Consider the following 19,478-nt stretch of genomic DNA (forward strand, 5'->3'; position numbering starts at 1 on the left):
GCTCTGCCTTGCTGGGTGGGCTGGCTGCCCCTCCACCGCCCTGGCACCCTCCCACCAGTCCGTGTAGTGTGCACTGCCTTTCCCCCCATGCTACCATCTTCCATGGGCCTCTCATCTATGCTTGGCTCTGGAGAGTCCGTTCTGCTAGTCTTCTGGTATTTTTCTGGGTAAATTAGATATATGTGGGTGGGATCTAAGCAATCAGCAGGACACGGTGAGCCCAGTGTCCTCCTACACTGCCATCTTCCTCGAGGGGGTGTGACATTTACCTTTTAGTATTTTTTTAAGTTTATATATTTATTTTGAGAGAGAGAGAGAGAGAGAGAGAGAGAGATAACAAGTGGGGAAGGGCAGAGAGAGAGGGAGAGATAATTCCAAGCAGGCTCTTCACTGTCATTATTGAGCCCCATGTGGGGCTCAAACTCATGAACTGTGATCATTACCTGGGTTGAGACCAAGAGCTGGATGCTTAATTGACTGAGCTACCCAGGGGCCCCCATTTAGTTGTTAGTATTAATGAAATAATATAAAGTAATAAAGAGCTGATTAAGATGATCATCAGCATGTTGTCATGAAAATGTAAGTATTCTTTTATCATTGGAGATGTCACATCTTAGAAACCTAATTGAAAGGGGTATGCCATAGAAATATACAGGACTTCAACCTATAATTTAACTTTGACAAAGTTTTGTAATTTTTAATAACATCTCATTATTGAGAAAAACGTAATGGTTATGGTGTTGGCTTGAAACAAGTTTGAGAAGTTTTGACTCCTTCCTTTCTTATTTTAGACTTATGCAAGTGGATTCTTCAAATATGTGAGATGGAGGACGGCATCAGAGTAGTCATTTGAAGTTAGAATTAATCGCCTCTACCATTGCTAGTTCTCATTTGGATGCAAAAGCTTCTCAAACTATAAAGATTATTAATATAACTGTGGTGATGAGATGAATGAGCCTGTTTATGAAATGGTATTTCATGTTGTGTACACATCTGGATAATTGGAATAGCATGAAGGTATTCTTGATAAGTCAAGAAAGTGTTGTGGGAAGAAGATTATATCAACCTCAACAAATATAATTATGAAGTGAACTTTTGCCTAAGTAGAATTAAGTGTGCAGAATGAAAATAGAGGGAATCAATGAATGAAACTTCCAATAATAGCAAATACTGCTTCTATTGATAAGACATAGTGGAAATGTGCTACTATATAATATGTGTCATGGAGGAGAATATCTAGGAATGAATTAGCTACTACAATTCCTGTTAAGCCCCCCACTGTGAATAAATAGATAAAACCCAGGACTTATAGCATGCCTGGTGATCATTTGATGTCGCCTCCATGAAAGGTTATTAGTCAACTAAATACTTTTACTCCTGTTTGGATAGCAATAATTAAAAAGGCTGATGTAAGGTATGCTCATGTGTTGGCATTCATGCCTACAGTAAATATATGGTGAGCTCATGCAATGAAAGCTAGGAATCTGATGGACTTATGGCTGAAACTATTTCTATATATACAAAGGGTTCTTTTTTTTCCTCCTGAATAATAGGTAATAATACATGCAATCATTCCCAAATCAGGTAAAATTAAGATATACACTTCAGGGTGCCAGAAGAATCAATATATCAATATAGTTGTTACAAAATAGTGTCTCATATTTCTGTAGGGTCAAAAAATGTGGTACTTAGGTTGTGTTCTGTTAGTAACATAGCAATTCCAGTTGCTAAAATTGAAAGTGACAGAAGTAGAACAGCTGTAATTAGGACAAAACAAATGAATAAAGGTGTTTCATATTGGGATATAGCAGGTGGTTTCATGTTGATATAGTAATGAAGTTGATAGCCACTAAAATTGAGGATACACCTGCTAAGTAAAGGGGAAAAATAGATCTAGTGATGCTCCTGTGTGTGCTGGATTGCCAGCTAGAGGAGGATATACAGTCCAACCGGTTCCTGAACCTGTTTTAACTATGGATGATGTAAGAGTACAAATGATGGTGGTAATAGTCAGAAGCTTTTATTGTTGATTCAGAGAAATGGTATATCAGATGTTCCAATTATTAGTGGTACTAGTCACTTTCCAAACCCTCCAATTATAATAGACAATATTATAAAGAAAATTATTATGAATATGTGTGGGCAGTCACAATTACATTATAAATTTTGTCATCTTACAGTATGGCCCTGGATTGACCTAGTTTGGCATGGATTAGGACATTTAGGGTAGTTCCCACTATTCCAACTCCTGCACCAAATAGAAGATACAGAGTGCCAATATCTTCATGATTTTGTGAAAATAATCAGTGGTTTATGAACATAGGTAAAATGACTGAGGAAAACATTAGACTATAATTGTAAAAACAAAGGTTGAGCCCTCTTTTTGTCAAGCTCTGTGGTGAATATATCGAATTGCAAATTCAAAGAAGCAGCTTTAGCACAGAAAACTCCCTTCAGACATAGCTTGAATTGATCTTCTGCACATCACATCATAGTGAAACTGGAAAAATACAAAGATAAAGAGAGATTTCTGAAAGCAACTAGGGACAAACAGGTCTTAATGTACAAGGGTAGACACATAAATGTATTAGCAGAACTATCTACTGAAATTTGGCAGGCCAGAAAGGAATGGAAGGAAATTTTCAATGTTCTGAATAGGAAAAATGTGCAGCCAAGAATCCTTTATCCAGCAAACCTGTCATTCAGAATACAAAGAGAGATAAAGGTTTTCTTAGACAAAGAAAAACTGAAGTAATTCATCACCACTAAAACAGCCCTACAAGAGGTCATAAGGGGGACTCTGAGTGGAATGTTTCAAAGACCACAAAGGGCCAGAGACATCACTACAAGCACAAAACCTACAGATAACACAATGACCATACACCCATATCTTTCAATAATAACACTGAATGTAAATGGACGAAATGCTCCAATCAAAAGACATAGGGTACCAGATTGGATAATAAAAAAAAAAAAAAAAACAAGACCCATCTATTTGCTGTCTACAAGACACCCATTTTAGACCTGAGGACACCTTCAGATTGAAAGTGAGGGGATGGAGAACTATCTATCATGCTACTGGAAGTCAAAAGAAAGCTGGAGTAACCATACTTATATCAGACAAACTAGATTTTAAACTAGAGGGTGTAACAAAAGATGAAGAAGAGCATTATATCACAATTATGGGGTCTATCCTTCAAGAAGAGTTAACAATTTTAACCGTTTATGCACTGAATTTAGAAGCCCCCAAATATATAAAACAATTAATCACAAACATAAGGAATCTTATTGGTAAGAATGTGGTAATTAAAGGGGACTTTAATACTTTCAGCAATGGAGAGATCGTCCAGACAGAAAATCAATAAAGAAACAATGCCCCTGAATGATACACTGGATCAGATGGACTTGACAGATATATTCAGAATTTTTCATCCTAAAGCAGCAGAATACACATTCTTCTCGAGTGCACATGGAACATTCTCCAAGATAGATCAAATACAGGGTTACAAAACATCCCTCAATAAATATAAAAGAATTGAGATCATACCATGCATATTTTCAGATCACAATGCTATGAAACTTGAAATCAACCACAGGAAAAAGTTTAGAAAACCTCCAAATTCATGGAGGTTAAATTACATTCTGCTAAATAATGAGTGGGTCAACCAGGCAATTAAAGAAGAAATTTAAAAATATATAGAAACAAATGAAAAGGAAAACACAACAGTTTTCATAAACATTCATACCCTTTCAGATGCAGTGTCTCCTGTATATTCAGTTGTGGAGTTTGTTCTGCCAGTCTTCAGATTGCTTTCCAATTTATTGAGTTGGATGTAGATGATATGTAGTTGTAAATATCGGGCAGGGAGAGCTCAAGGTCCTTCTACTCTGCAATCTTCCCCCAGATTCCAGAACTGGTAATTTTAAAGATGTATTTTTAGGACTCTTTTTTTTTACCAAAGGCTTACCATGTTGAATGAATTATTTCTTGGCCCCATATTCACTGTCTTTGTTCCAATCCCTTCAAAGGCCCTGGCACATGCATCAAGGAGTTAAAAAGTAGGCAGCTTTAAAAGAACCATTATAGTAATGAAAAGAGTAACATGATGTGGAAAAATACCATTTGGAGTATCAGAGAGAGTAACAGACATTCCCTGATTTTCACATGCAACTTCCTCCCCAAGTTAGTACAACACATGATATGTGAGTATGGATTTTATGATGTGCCACACACATTATTGGTGTAGTTAAAATGGTTACACAGATGTAAGAAGGCTAAGTTTTTATCATTATCTTTTTGAAAATGTAATCTTCATACCCTCACAGAACAAGGAAAAGTGTGATGTACTTTAAGTCCCTGATTTCAGGTACATTGATAATTTCATCACATTTTCAACAGTTAAAAAACTTTTTCTCTGGGAAATATGAGTGGTGTGACATGGTGTGTGTCCTCCTTTCTTTCCTGTTCTAATGGTAAGAATTATAAAAAGCTTTCTTTTCTACTTTCTTGATTCCTTGAATAGTAATACAGGAAGAGGTTAATTTGATAACCTGAGGTTTATTCTGTCCAGTTAGTGCCTTTAACTCTCCAGAGTGGGGAAGGAGAATCCAAAAGGAAAGAAAACAAGTTTTCCTTGCCAGAGGTCTCCTTTAGCTTTAATGACTTTAGGAATGGCAGTAGAGGTGATTTTATTGACCAGCCTAGTTAACCATGGCAGGAAAACAAGCAAGCTTTGGGACAAGAATCTACCCAGGAATAGATTGCATTTGGCAGACATGTGGCCAGTGAGGCATTTCTCAGGAGTCTGGCTTGAATGAGGAAATCAGAGACTAAAGGTAGCAACCATCCAGCATACATATGAGAAATCAAGTAGCTTTTACCTACTTCTCATTTCACTTACTATTCCTTGGTAGCCTTTATAAAGGAGAGGATTGATATTATATATATTGCTATATTTTCAGCCCTAATTTCTAAAGTAATGCATACTTATTGAAGAAAACTAGAAAAATATAAGAAGGAAAAAATAACATAAATCATCCATAAGTCAATTTCCTAAAGACAAATGTTATTCCAGTCTTTTATGCAAATTCATAGAGATTTAAAAAACAAATAGTATCATCTGAACATATTATCTTGTTACTTGCTTTTCATCTAGCCATATTTCAAAAACATTTCAATGCCAATACATATTACATTTAAAAATTTTAATAGCCATGTAATAAAACTGTATCATACTTTAATAGATATTTTATTGTTAAACATTAACTTTGATATTAAAAACAGCTTTGATAAATATTCCTATAAAGAAGCCTTTGTGCTTTTCCTAATTATGTTCTTAGATTAAATTAACAGAAGTAGGTAATAAAGTATATGTTATTTTGTCAAAAATATTTTTGATTTGCCCTTGGAAAATACTCAAAATTGCACATCTACCATCAGGGTATGAGTGTGCCCACCTCATTTTAACTTTGCCAAGGGAAAGAAACATAGATTTTGTTCTTTCAAGAGACCATACATATTGATTGAATTGGATGCTACTAAATCAGGCATAAATACTACCATTTGTTAAATGTTTTCTATAAAACATATCTCTTCACCTAATTTTTTATAATCTTAAAGGAAAGGAGAAGACAAACTAATGAGATATTAATATACACAGATGTGTAGAGAAAAACATATATGTCAGCCTATGCTAATTATAAGTGTTCACTAGGAGAAATGGTCCAAAATGAAAGGTGAGTTTTTAAGGTTACTACAGGGAAAGCCTCCTGCAGAAGAAATAGTCATTATTATCATCATCTTGACCTAAGTAGCCACCAGGAATATGCTGCTGCATTAAGTGTTTTACGTGCTGTACTTAATAAGAAACAAAACAACTATTAATTTTTCCTCATCATGGAAATTACTGTTTCCAAGGAATTGCTGAAAGAACTCATCTCTAAAGATAGTATTTATCTAGCCTCTTTTTCTAGTGTCTTATCCATAGTATAGTTTTATTAACTTCTAAAAGTCACTGCAAAGGCACTTACTTTAAAATAAGTCAAATGATTCATTTTAGCACTGACACACAGATTAAAGGCACAAATATAATCAAATACTGTGCTTAGTGAGAAAGAGCTTGAAAGAAATCTATCCTAAAAAATAAAATTCAACCTCACAGATGGGGGTAAGATGTTTTATTTTTAATCAATGTTTCTGTTTGATTTGAAAAAGGAAGTTGACTGAAGGCTATTTTGGAATGATTCATGTTTGTTGCAGTGACACGGATTAAGTAGAATGGTTGCCCATAAGGATATTGAAAACAGAGCATTGAGAAATTATCTTTGACTCAAATACTATTGAAAATAACACCAAAGGTCAATCAATTTCTTCTACACGTCTGAAAATTTTCTAATTTTCCTAAATTTTGAACTAAGGTATAATATTTCTTCAATGTTCAGAATAGCTCTTAGAATACCAAAATTTTAAAAATTGGCATATTCTCTTGGTAGTTAAATATTAACACATAACCTTCATAAGATATAGCAAATAAATATTTTAGTAAGGAACTACTTGGAACACTATTCTTTAGAATGAGTTCTTAAGTGCAAGAACTGGCTTTGTCCTACTAAACACTTCATTAGAAATTTCTTTCCAACTAGTATGTTCTACCACATTAAGGGAGATTTCCAGAGAAAATGTTAGTAATTAGCTCATAGTGTGCCACACCCAAGCATGTTCTCAGCTGTTTTTTTTCCCTAGGGTCCTGCAAACAATCACACATCAGATATTTATCACAGATAGGTATAATTATAATCGTATATTTTATGAAAGGTCATGCCAAGTCTCTCTTTTTTAAAGATTATCAGATCTCAGTGCTCAGCAAAAGGTCTCATGAAAAGAGAAGCTTAGATAGGAGAAGGCAACGCTGGGTCTGTAGCTAAATAGCACAGTTGACTCTCAAATATTCATGCTCATAGAAGGAACATGAATATGATGCAGATTCCAAAAAAAATAAAAGGTAGTCAAAGCTTCTTTCCATTGGTGTGAATAACTTAAGGTTAGACAATTTTATGAAATTGGTGAGGAGGGTAATCCTTAGCCACTTGAACGTGTATCTGAGACCAAAAGGTGATGGAATTCAAAGAAGAATTTGTAATGCATGTATGTGTGCATGTGTGTGTTGGAAGGATTAAGACACAATGGTTTGGGCTTTCGCTGGTGTTCTGAAGCCAGATGGAATACAACTGTCTGCTACCTAGTTTTGGGACTACTTTCTCCCTATATACTCCTTCATGTTCCCAATATTAATCCTTATGACACATTCATTAATCCTATCACAGTTTTGTTGGATTAGGGATCCTTTGGAGATAAGTCAAGTGCAAGATAAGTAGTCCTTTGCAGACACAGGACATTATTCATCACTTTAGAATTTGGAGTGGGGAATTACAGGGGAGGAAATTCTGGTGTTACTGCTATGGAAATCACATGTCCAGGAAGAAAGTTATGGTTTTTTTTACAATTCCTGTAAAATTTTACCTCCACTGTTCCCAAATCCATAATTCTTATTTCTGAAATATTTAATACTTCAATTATTTTTTTATTCTTAACTCATTAAAGAGTTGCTCCTTCTAATGTCCTTTCACCAATTGTAAGGTCTTTTTTTCTTAAATGAAGCATAGTTGGCATACAATGTTATATTAGTTTCAGGTGTACACATAGTGATTTGACAATTCTATACATTATGCAGCACTCACAATGATAAGTGAAGATGTTATCTGTCATCATACAAAGTTATTACAATATGATTGGCTATATTCTCTATGCTGTACTTTTCATCCCCATGACTTTATTTTTTAATATGAAATTTATTGTCAAATTGGTTTCCATACAACACCCAGTGCTCATTCCAACAGGTGCCCTCCTCAATACCCATCACCCACCCTCCCCTCCCTCCCACCCCTCATCATCCCTCAGATTGTTCTCAGTTTTTAAGAGTCTCTTATGGTTTGTCTCCCTCCCTCTCTAACTTGTTTTTTTCCCTTCCCCTTCCCCATGGTCTTCTGTTAAGTTTCTCAGGATCCACATAAGAGTGAAAACATATGGTATCTATCTTTCTCTGTATGACATTGCACTTAGCATAACAATCTCCACTTCCATCCATGTGGCTACAAAAGACCATATTTCATTCTTTTTCACTGCCACGTAGTATTTCATTGTGTATATAAACCACAACTTCTTTATCCATTCATCAGTTGACGGATATCTAGGCTCTTTCCATAATTTGACAATTGTTGAGAGTGCTGCTATAAACATTGGGGTACAAGTGCCCCTATGCATCAGTACTCCTATATCCCTTGGGTAAATTCCTAGCAGTGCTATTGCTGGGTCATAGGGGAGATGCATTTTTAATTTTTTGAGGAATCTCCACACTGTTTTCCACAGTGGCTGCACCAGTTTGCATTCCCACCAACAGTGCAAGAGGGTTCCCGTTTCTCCACATCCTCGCCAGCATCTAGTCTCCTGATTTGATCATTTTAGCCACTCTGACTGGCGTGAGGTGGTATCTGAGTGTGATTTTCATTTGTTTCCCTGATGAGGAGTGACATTGAGCATCTTTTCATGTGCCTGTTGGCCATCTGGATGTCTTCTTTAAAGAAGTGTCTATTCATCTTTTCTGCCCATTTCTTCACTGGGTTATTTGTTTTTCAGGTGTGGAGTTTGGTGAGCTCTTCATAGATTTTGGGTACTAACACTTTGTCCCATGTCATTTGCAAATATCTTTTCCCATTCCGTTGGTTGCCTTTTAGTTTTGTTGATTGTTTCCTTTGTAGTGAGGAAGGTTTTTATCTTCATGAGGTCCCAATAGTTCATTTTTGCTTTGAATTCCCTTGCCTTTGGGGATGTGTCAAGTAAGAAATTGCTGCGGCTGGGGTCACAGAGGTTTTTGTCCTGCTTTCTTCTCTAGGGTTTTGATGGTTTCCTGTCTCACATTCAGGTCCTTCATCCATTTGGAGTTTATTTCTCTGAATGGTGTAAGAAAGTGTTCTAGTTTCATTCTTATGCATGTTGCTGTCCAGTTCTCCCAGCACCATTTGTTAAAGTGACTGTCTTTTTTCCATTGGATATTCTTTCCTGCTTTGTCAAAGATTAGTTGGCCATACGTTTGTGGGTCCAATTCTGGAGTCTCTGTTATCTTCCATCAGTCTCTGTGTATCTTTTTGTGCCAATACCATGCTGTCTTGATTACAGCTTTGTAGTAGAGGCTAAAGTCTGGGATTGCGATGCCTCCTGCTTTGGTCTTCTTCTTCAAAATTACATTGGCTATTCTGGGTCTTCTGTGGTTCCATACAAATTTTAGGATTGCTTGTTCTAGCTTTGAGAAGAATGCTGGTGCAATTTTGATTGGGATTGCATTGAATGTGTAAATCGCTGTGGGTAGTAGTGAAATTTTAACAATATTTACTCTTCCAATCCATGAGCATGGAATGTTTTTCCATTTCTTTGTATCTTCTTCAATTTCCTTCATAAACTTTCTATAGTTTTCAGCATACAGATCTTTTATATCTTTGGTTAGGCTTATTTCTAGGTATTTTATGCTTCGTGGTGCAATTGTGAATGGGATCAGCTTCTTTATTTGTATGTCTGTTGCTTTATTATTAGTGTATAAGAATGCAACTGATTTCTGTACATTGATTTTGTATCCTGCGACTTTGCTGAAGTCATGTATCAGTTCTACTAGACTTTTGGTGGAGTCTATTGGGTTTTCCATGTATAATATCATGTCATCTGCAATTTTGATGCCTTTGATTTCCTTTTGTTGTCTGATTGCTGATGCTAGAACCTCCAACACTATGTTAAGCAACAGCAGTGAGAGTGGACATCTCTGTCGTGTTCCTGATCTCAGGGGGGAAAGGTCTCAGTGTTTCCCCATTGAGGATGATATTAGCTGTGGGCTTTTCATAAATGGCTTTGATGATGTTTAAGTATGTTCCTTCTATCCTGACTTTCTTGAGGGTTTTTATAAAGAAAGGATGCTGAATTTTGTCAAATGCTTTCTGTGCATCGATTGACAGTATCATATGGTTCTTTTCTTTTATTAATGTGATGTTTCACAGAGATTGATTTGCAAATATTGAACAAGCCCTGTAGCCCAGGAATGAATACCACTTGATCATAGTGAATAATTCTTTTTATATGCTGTTGGATTCGATTTGCTAGTATCTTATTGAGAACTTTTGCATCCATATTCATCAGGGATATTGGATTGTAGTTCTCTTTTTTTGCTGGGTCTCTGTCTGGTTTAGCAATCAAAGTAATTCTGGCTTCATAGAATGAGTCTGGAAGTTTTCCTTCCCTTTCTATTTTTTGGAAAAGCTTGAGAAGGATAGGTATTATCTCTGCTTTAAATGTTTGGTAGAATTCCCCTGGGAAGCCATCTTGTCTAGGATTTTTGTCTGTTGGGAGACTTTTCATTACTGATTCAATTTCTTTGCTGGTTATGGGTGTGTTCAAGTTTTCTATTTCTTCCTGTTTGAGTTTTGGAAGTGTGTACGTGCTTAGAAATTTGTCCATTTCTTCCGGGTTGTCCAGTTTGTTGGCATATAATTTTTCATAGTATTCCCTGATAATTGCTTGCATTTATGAGGGATTTGTTGTAATAAATCCATTTTTCACTCATGATTTTACCTATTTGGCTCATCTTCCTTATCTTTTTGAGAAGCCTGGCTAGAGGTTTATCAATTTGTTCAGTTTCTTTCAAAAAACCAACTCTTGGTTTCATTGATATGCTCTACAGTTTTTATAGATTCTATATTGTTTATTTATGCTCTGATCTTTATTATTTCTCTTCTTCTGCTGGGTTTGGGATGCCTTTGCTGTTCTGCCTGTATTTACTTTCCATGTGCTTTTAGATTTTGTATTTGGGATTTTTCCTGTTTCTTGAAATAGGCCTGGATTGCAATGTATTTTCCTCTCAGGACTGCCTTCGCTGCATCCCAAAACGTTTGGAATGTTGTATTTTCATTTTCATTTGTTTCCATATATTTTTGAATTTCTTCTCTAATTGCCTGGTTGACCCATTCTTTCTTTAGTAGGGTGTTCTTTAACCTCCATGCTTTTGGAGGTTTTCCAGACTTTTTCCTGTGGTTGATCTCAAGTTTCATAGCATTGTGATATGAAAGTATGCATGGTATGATCTCAATTCCTGTATACTTATGAAGGGCTGTTTTGTGACCCAGTATGTAATCTATCTTGGAGAACGTTCCATGTGCACTCAAGAAGAAAGTATATTCTGTTGCTTTGGGGTCCAGAATTCTAAATGTATCTGTCAAGGCCATCTGATCCAATGTATCACTCAGGGCCCTTGTTTCGTTACTGACTCTGTGTCTAGATGATCTATCCATTGTTGTAAGTGGGGTATCAAATTCCCTGTAATTACCACATTCCTATCAATAAGGTTGCTTATGTTTGCAATTAATTGTTTTATATATTTGGGGGCTCCCGTATTCAGTGCATAGACATTTATAATTGTTAGGTCTTCCTGATGGATAGACCTGTAATTATTATATAATGCCCCTCTTCATCTCTTATTACAACATTTAACTTAAAGTCTAGTTTTTCTGATATAAGTATGGCTACTCCAGCTTTCTTTTGACTTCCAGTAGCATGACAGATAGTTCTCCATCCCCTCACTTTCAATCTGAAGGTGTCCTCAGGTCTAAATGAGTCTCTTGTAGACAGCATATAGATGGGTCCTGTTTTTTTTTTATCCATTCTGATACCCTATGTCTTTTGGTTGGAGCATTTAGTCCATTTACAGTCAGTGTTATTTCTGAAAGATATCAGTTTAGAATCATTGTGATGTGTGTAGGTTTCATGCTTGTAGTGATGTCTCTGGTACTTTGTGGTCCTTGCAACATTTTACTCATATAATCCCCCTTAGATCTTTTGTAGGGCTGGTTTAGTGGTGATGAATTCCTTCAGTTTTTGTTTGTTTGGGAAGACCTTTATCTCTCCTTCTATTCTGAATGAAAGACTTACTGGATAAAGGATTCTTAGCTGCATATTTTTTCTGTTCATCACATTGAAGTATTCCTGCCATTCCTTTCTGGTCTGCCAAGTTTCAGTAGATAGATCTTTCACTAGATCTATTGGTCTCCCTTTATATGTTAGAGCATGTTTATCCCTAGCTGCTTTCAGAATTTTCTCTTTATGCTTGTATTTTTCCATTTTCACTATGAGATGTCCTGCAGATCGATTCAAGTTATGTCTGAAGGGATTTCTCTGCGCCTCTTGGATATCAGTGCCCTTTTCCTTCCCCAGATCAGGGAAATTCTCAACTATTATTTGTTCAACTACACCTTCAGCCCCTTTCTCTCTGTCTTGGTCTTCTGAAATTCCCATGATACGGATATTGTTCTGTTTTATTGTATCACTTAGTTGTCTAATTCTCCCCTCATACTCCTGGATTTTTTATCTCTCTTTTATGCAGCTTCCTCTTTTTCCATAATTTTATCTTCTAATTCACCTATTCTCTCCTCTGCCTCTTCAATCCATGTTATGGCTGCCTCCATTTTATTTTGCACCTCATTTATAGCATTTTTTAGCTCCACATGACTATTTCTTAGTCTCTTGATCTCTGTAGCAATAGATTCTCTGCTGTCTTCTATGATTTTTTCAAGACCAGTGATTAATTTTATGACTATTGATCTAAATTTTTTTCTGTTATATTGCTTAAATAGTTTTTGATCAATTCTTCAGCTGTCGCTACTTCCTGGAGTTTCTTTTGAGGAGAGTTCTTCCTTTTTGTCATTTTGGGTAGTTCCTGCAGTGGCTCCCAACTGCAGGACACATCCCCTGTGCTGTCTGGAGTAACTTGTGTTGGTGGGCAGGGCGGCAGTCAGACCCAATGTCTGCCTCCAGCCCACCACTGGGGCCACATTCAGACTGGTGTGTACCTTACCTTCCCCTCTACCAGGGGCAGGACTCACTGTGGAGTGGTGTGGCCCCTGTCTGGGCTACTTGCACATGACCAGGCTTGTGGTGCTGCTTTGATGGGATCTGACATATTAGCCGGTGTGGATCTGCAACGTGCACAAGGGCAGGAGAAGCAGTCTTAGCTTGCTTTGCTGTTGGTGATCCCCTGTGGGAGGGGCCCTGCAGCACTGGGAGGGAGGCTGACTGGTGGGAGTGATGGATCCACAGAAGCACAGAGTTGGGTGTTTTTGAGGTGCAAGCAAGTTCGGTGACAGGAACTGATTCCCTTTGGGTTTTGGCTGGGGGATAGGAGAGAGAAATGGTGCTTGCCATTGCCTTTGTTCTCCCTGGAGCTGAGCTCTGACTTCAGCGGCTGAGCCACTCTCACTTCCAGTGCCCTCTCGCCCTCCCCACTCTCCGAGAGCAGAGCTATTGACTTTTAATATTCCAGATGTTAAGTCTAGCTGGCTGTCCCAACACATGGAGTCTGGCCCCTCTGCTTTTGCAAGCCCCTCAACTCTGCCTTGCTGCGTGGGTTGCCCCTCCACCACCCTTGCTACCTCCTGCCAGCCCATGATTTTATTTTATAACTGGAAGTTTGTACCTCTTAATTCCCTTCACCTGTTTTACCTATCCCCCCCCCACACACACACACTGGCAACTACCAGTTTGTTCTCTGTATTTATGAGTCTGTTTCTGTTCTTTTTTGTTGTTGTTTATTTCACCTCAAGCCAGTTAAAATAGCTAGTATCAGAAAGACAAGAAATAACAGGTGTTGGCAAGGACTTGGAGAAAAGAGAACTCTTGTGCACTGTTGTTGGGAATGTAAATTGGTGCAGACACTGTGAAAAACAGTATGGGGGTTGTTCTAAAAATTAAAAATAGAATTACCATATGATCCAGTAATTCACACTACTGAGTATTTACCAAAAGAAAATAAAAATACTAATTTGTCAAGATATGTGCACTAATTTGAAAAGATACATTAATTTATTTCATATACTTTTAGTGTCTCAGTTTTTACTGTGATGAATTTCCTCCACTCCAAAGTTTCCTTTAGTGTGACATAGATTTTTGTTTACAATGTAAATCAAAACAAATCAAGTTTCTTTACTGTGGTTGTTGAATTAGATTACATTAGTTCTGTTCTATCTTGATTGTAAATAAAAGCAAGAGATTATGAAGCTGTGTAAAAAGTGCTCTTATCTTAATAGCATTCTCATTTAGAATCCACTTTTTTTTCAATATATGAAGTTTATGGTCAAATTGGTTTACATACACCACCCAGTGCTCATCCCAAAAGGTGCCCTCCTCAATACCCATCACCCACCCTCCCCTCCCTCCCACCCCCCATCAACCCTCAGTTTGTTCTCAGTTTTTTAACAGTCTCTTATGCTTTGGCTCTCTTCCACTCTAACCTCTTTTTTTCTTTTCCTTCCCCTCCCCATGGGTTTCTGTTAAGTTTCTCAGGATCCACATAAGAGTGAAACCATATGGTATCTGTCTTTCTCTGTATGGCTTATTTCACTTAGCATCACACTCTCCAGTTCCATCCACGTGGCTACAAAGGGCCATATTTCGTTCTTTCTCATTGCCACGTAGTAATCCATTGTGTATATAAACCACAATTTCTTTATACATTCATCAGTTGATGGACATTTCGGCTCTTTCCATAATTTGGCTATTGTTGAGAGTGCTGCCATAAACATTGAGGTACAGGTGCCCCTATACATCAGTACTCCTGTATCCCTTGGGTAAATTCCTAGCAGTGCTATTGCTGGGTCATAGGGTAGATCTATTTTTAATTTTTTGAGGAACCTCCACACTGTTTTCCAGAGTGGCTGCACCAATTTGCATTCCCACCGACAGGGCAAGAGGGTTCTCGTTTCTCCACCTCCTTTCCAGCATCTATAGTCTCCTGATTTGTTCATTTTGGCCACTCTGACTGGCGTGAGGTGATATCTGAGTGTGGTTTTGATTTGTATTTCCATGATGAGGAGCGACGCTGAACATCTTTTCATGTGCCTGTTGGCCATCCGGATGTCTTCTTTAGAGAAGTGTCTATTCATGTTTTCTGCCCATTTCTTCACTAGGTTATTTGTTTTTCGGGTGTGGAGTTTGCTGAGCTCTTTATCGACTTTGGATACTAGCCCTTTGTCCGATATGTCATTTGCAAATATATTTTCCCATTCCATTGGTTGCCTTTTAGTTTTGTTGGTTGTTTCCTTTGCTGTGCAGAAGCTTTTTATCTTCATAAGGTCCCAGTAGTTCATTTTTGCTTTGCATTCCCTTGCCTTTGGGGATGTGTCAAGTAAGAAGTTGCTGAGGCTGAGGTCAGAGAGGTCTTTTTCTGCTTTCTCCTCTAGGGTTGTGATGGTTTCCTGTCTCACATTCAGGTCCTTTATCCATTTTGAGTTTATTTTTGTAAATGGTGTGAGAAAGTGGTCTAGTTTCAATCTTCTGCATGTTGCTGTCCAGTTCTCCCAGCACCGTTTGTTAAAGAGACTGTTTTTTTCCATTACATATTCTTTTCTGCTTTGTCAAAGATGAGTTGGCCATACGTTTGTGGGTCTAGGTCTGGGGTTTCTATTCTGTTCCATTGGTCTATTTGTCTGTTTCTGTGCCAATACTATGCTGTCTTGATGATTACAGCTTTGTAGTAGAGGTTAAAGTCTGGGATTCTGATGCCTCCTGCTTTGGTCTTCTTCAAAATCACTTTGGCTATTCGGAGCCTTTTGTGGTTCCATATGAATTTTAGGATTGCTTGTTCTAGTTTCGAGAAGAATGCTGGTGCAATTTTGATTGGGATTGCATTGAATGTGTGGATCGCTTTGGGTAGTATTGACATTTTGACAATATTTATTCTTCCAATCCATGAGCACGGAATGTTTTTCCATTTCTTTATATCTTCTTCAATTTCCTTCATAAGCTTTCTATAGTTTTCAGCATACAGATCTTTTACATCTTTGGTTAGGTTTATTCCAAGGTATTTTATGCTTCTTGGTGCAATTGTGAATAGGATCAGTTTCTTTATTTGTCTTTCTGCTGCTTCATTATTAGTGTATAAGAATGCAACTGATTTCTATACATTGATTTTGTATCCTGCAACTTTGCTAAATTCATGTATCGGTTCTACTAGACTTCTGGTGGAGTCTATTGGATTTTCCATGTATAATATCATGTCATCCGCAAAAAGTGAAAGCTTAATTTCATCTTTGCCAATTTGGATGCCTTTGATTTCCTTTTGTTGTCTGATTGCTGATGCTAGAACTTCCAGTACTATGTTAAACAACAGCAGTGAGAGTGGATATCCCTGTCCTGTTCCTGATCTCAGGGAAAAAGCTCTCAGTTTTTCCCCATTGAGGATGATGTTAGCTGTGGGCTTTTCATAAATGGCTTTTATGATCTTTAAGTATGTTCCTTCTATCCTGACTTTCTCGAGGGTTTTTATTAAGAAAGGTTGCTGAATTTTGTCAAAGGCCTTTTCTGTATTGATTGACAGGATCATATGGTTCTTATCTTTTCTTTTATCAATGTGATGTATCACATTGATTGAATTGTGAATGTTGAACCAGCCCTGCATCCCAGGAATGAATCCCACTTGATCATGGAGAATCATTCTTTTTATATGATGTTGAATTCTCTTTGCTAGTATCTTATTGAGAATTTTTGCATCCATATTCATCAGAGTTATTGGCCTGTAGTTCTCTTTTTTTACTGGGTCTCTGTCTGGTTTAGGAATCAAAGTAATACTGGCTTCACAGAATGAGTCTGGAAGTTTTCCTTCCCTTTCTATTTTTTGGAATAGCTTGAGAAGGGTAGGTATTATCTCTGCTTTAAACGTCTGGTAGAACTCCCCTGGGAAGCCATCTGGTCCTGGACTCTTATTTGTTTGGGAGATTTTTGATGACTGATTCAATTTCTTCGCTTGTTATGGGTCTGTTCAAACTTTCTATTTCCTCCTGATTGAGTTTTGGAAGCGTGTGGGTGTTTAGGAATTTGTCCATTTCTTCCAGGTTGTCCAGTTTGTTGGAATATAGTTTTTCATAGTATTCCCTGATAATTGCTCATATCTTTGAGGGATTGGTTGTAATAATTCCATTTTCATTCATGATTTTATCTATTTGGGTCATCTCCCTTTTGTTTTTGGGAAACCTGGCTAGAGGTTTATCAATTTTGTTTATGTTTTCAAAAAACCAACTCTTCATTTTGTTGATCTGCTCTACAGTTTTTTTTAGATTCTATATTGTTTATTTCTGCTCTGATCTTTATTATTTCTCTTCTTCTGCTGGGTTTGGGGTGTCTTTGTTGTTCTGCTTCTATTTCCTTTAGGTGTGCTGTTAGATTTTGTATTTGGGATTTTTCTTATTTATTGAGATAGGCCTGGATTGCAGTGTATTTTCTTCTCAGGACTGCCTTCGCTGCATCCCAAAGAGTTTGGATTGTTGTGTTTTCATCTTCATTTGTTTGATATATATTTTAAATTTCTTCTCTAATTTCCTGGTTGACCCATTCTTTCTTTGGTAGGGTGTTCTTTAACCTCCATGCTTTTGGAGGTTTTCCAGACTTTTTCCTGTGGTTGATTTCAAGCTTCATAGCATTGTGGTCTGAAAGTATGCATGGTATGATCTCAATTCTTGTATACCTATGAAGGGCTGTTTTGTGACCAAGTATGTGATCTATCTTGGAGAATGTTCCATATGCACTCGAGAATAAAGTATACTCTGTTGCTTTGGGATGCAGACTTCTAAATATATTTGTCAAGTCCATCTGATCCAATGTATCATTCAGGGCCCTTGTTTCTTTATTGACCGGGTGTCTAGATAATCTATCCATTGCTGTAAGTGGAGTGTTAAAGTCCCCTGCAGTTACCACATTCTTATCAATAAGGTTGCTTATGTTTGTAATTGTTATATATATTTGGGGGCTCCTGCATTCGGCGCATAGACATTTATAATTGTTCACTCTTCCTGATAGATAGACCCTGTGATTATTATATAATGCCCTTCTTCATCTCTTGTTACAGCATTTAATTTAAAGTCTAGTTTGTCTGATATAAGTATGGCTACTCCAGCTTTCTTTTGACTTCCAGTAGCATGATAGATAGTTCTCCATCCCCTGACTTCAATCTGAAGGTGTCCTCTGGTCTAAAATGAGTCTCTTGTAGACAGCAAATAGATGGGTCTTGTTTTTTTATCCATTCTGATACCTTATGTCTTTTGGTTGGAGCATTTAGTCCATTTACATTTAGTAATATTATAGAAAGATATGGGTTTAGAGTCATTGTGATGTCCATAGTTTTCATGCTTGTAGCAATGTCTCTGGTACTTTGTCTCACAGGATCCCCCTTAGGATCTCTTGTAGGGCTGGTTTAGTGGTGACCAATTCCTTCAGTTTTTGGTTGTTTGGGAAGACCTTTATCTCTCCTTCTATTCTAAATGACAGACCTGCCAGATAAAGGATTCTTGGCTGCATATTTTTTCTGTTCATCACATTGAAGATCTCCTGCCATTCTTTTCTGGTCTGCCAAGTTTCAGTAGAGAGATGGGTCATGAGTCTTATAGGTCTCCCTTTATATGTTAGAGCACGTTTATCTCTAGCTGCTTTCAGAATTTTCTCTTTATCCTTGTATTTTGCCAGTTTCACTATGACATGTTGTGCAGAAGATCGATTCAAGTTATGTCTGAAGGGAGTTCTCTGTGCCTCTTGGACTTCAATGCCTTTTTCCTTCCCCAGATCCGGGAAGTTCTCAGGTATGATTTCTTCAAGTACACCTTCAGCACCTTTCCCTCTCTCTTCCTCCTCTGGAATACCAATTATGCGTATATTATTTCTCTTTAGTGCATCACTTAGTTCTCTCATTTTCCCCTCATACTCCTGGATTTTTTTAATCTTTTTCTCAGCTTCTTCTTTTTCCATGATTTTATCTTCTAGTCACCTATTCTCTCCTCTGCCTCTTCAATCCAAGCCGTAGTTGTCTCCATTTATTTTGCAAGTCATTGATAGCATTTTTTAGCTCCTCCTGACTGTTCTTTAGTCCCTTGATCTCTGTAGCAATAGATTCTCTGCTGTTCTTTATACTGTTTTCAAGCCCAGCGATTAATCTCATGACTATTATTCTAAATTCACTTTCTGTTAGATTGTTTAAATCGTTTTTGATCAGTTCGTTAGCTGTTGTTATTTCCTGGACTTTTTTCTGAGGAGAATTCTTCCGTTTCGTCATTTTGGATAGTCCCTGGAGTGGTGAGGGACTGCAGGGCACTTCCCCTGTGCTGTGGTGTATAACTGGAGTTGGTGGGCAGGGCCACAGTCAGACCTGATGTCTGCCCCCAGCCCACCACTGGGGCCACAGTCAGACTGGTGTGTGCCTTCTCTTCCCCTCTCCTAGGGGCGGGATTCACTGTGGGGTGGTGTTCCCCATCTGGGCTACTTGCACACTGCCAGGCTTGTGGTACTGGGGATCTGGTGTATTAGCTAGGGTGGATGGGAAATTGCACAGGGGCAGGAGGGGCAGGCTCAG

General features: G+C 37.6%; 1 pseudogene; it reads right to left on the minus strand.

Moving 5' to 3' along the window:
- Positions 1 to 845: 845 nt before the first annotated feature.
- Positions 846 to 19,478, minus strand: part of LOC113597491 (cytochrome c oxidase subunit 1-like) — a 108,959-nt pseudogene continuing 90,326 nt past the window's right edge.

The sequence above is a fragment of the Acinonyx jubatus genome, chromosome X, assembly GCF_027475565.1.
Source record: "Acinonyx jubatus isolate Ajub_Pintada_27869175 chromosome X, VMU_Ajub_asm_v1.0, whole genome shotgun sequence".
Taxonomy (NCBI): Eukaryota; Metazoa; Chordata; class Mammalia; order Carnivora; family Felidae; genus Acinonyx; species Acinonyx jubatus.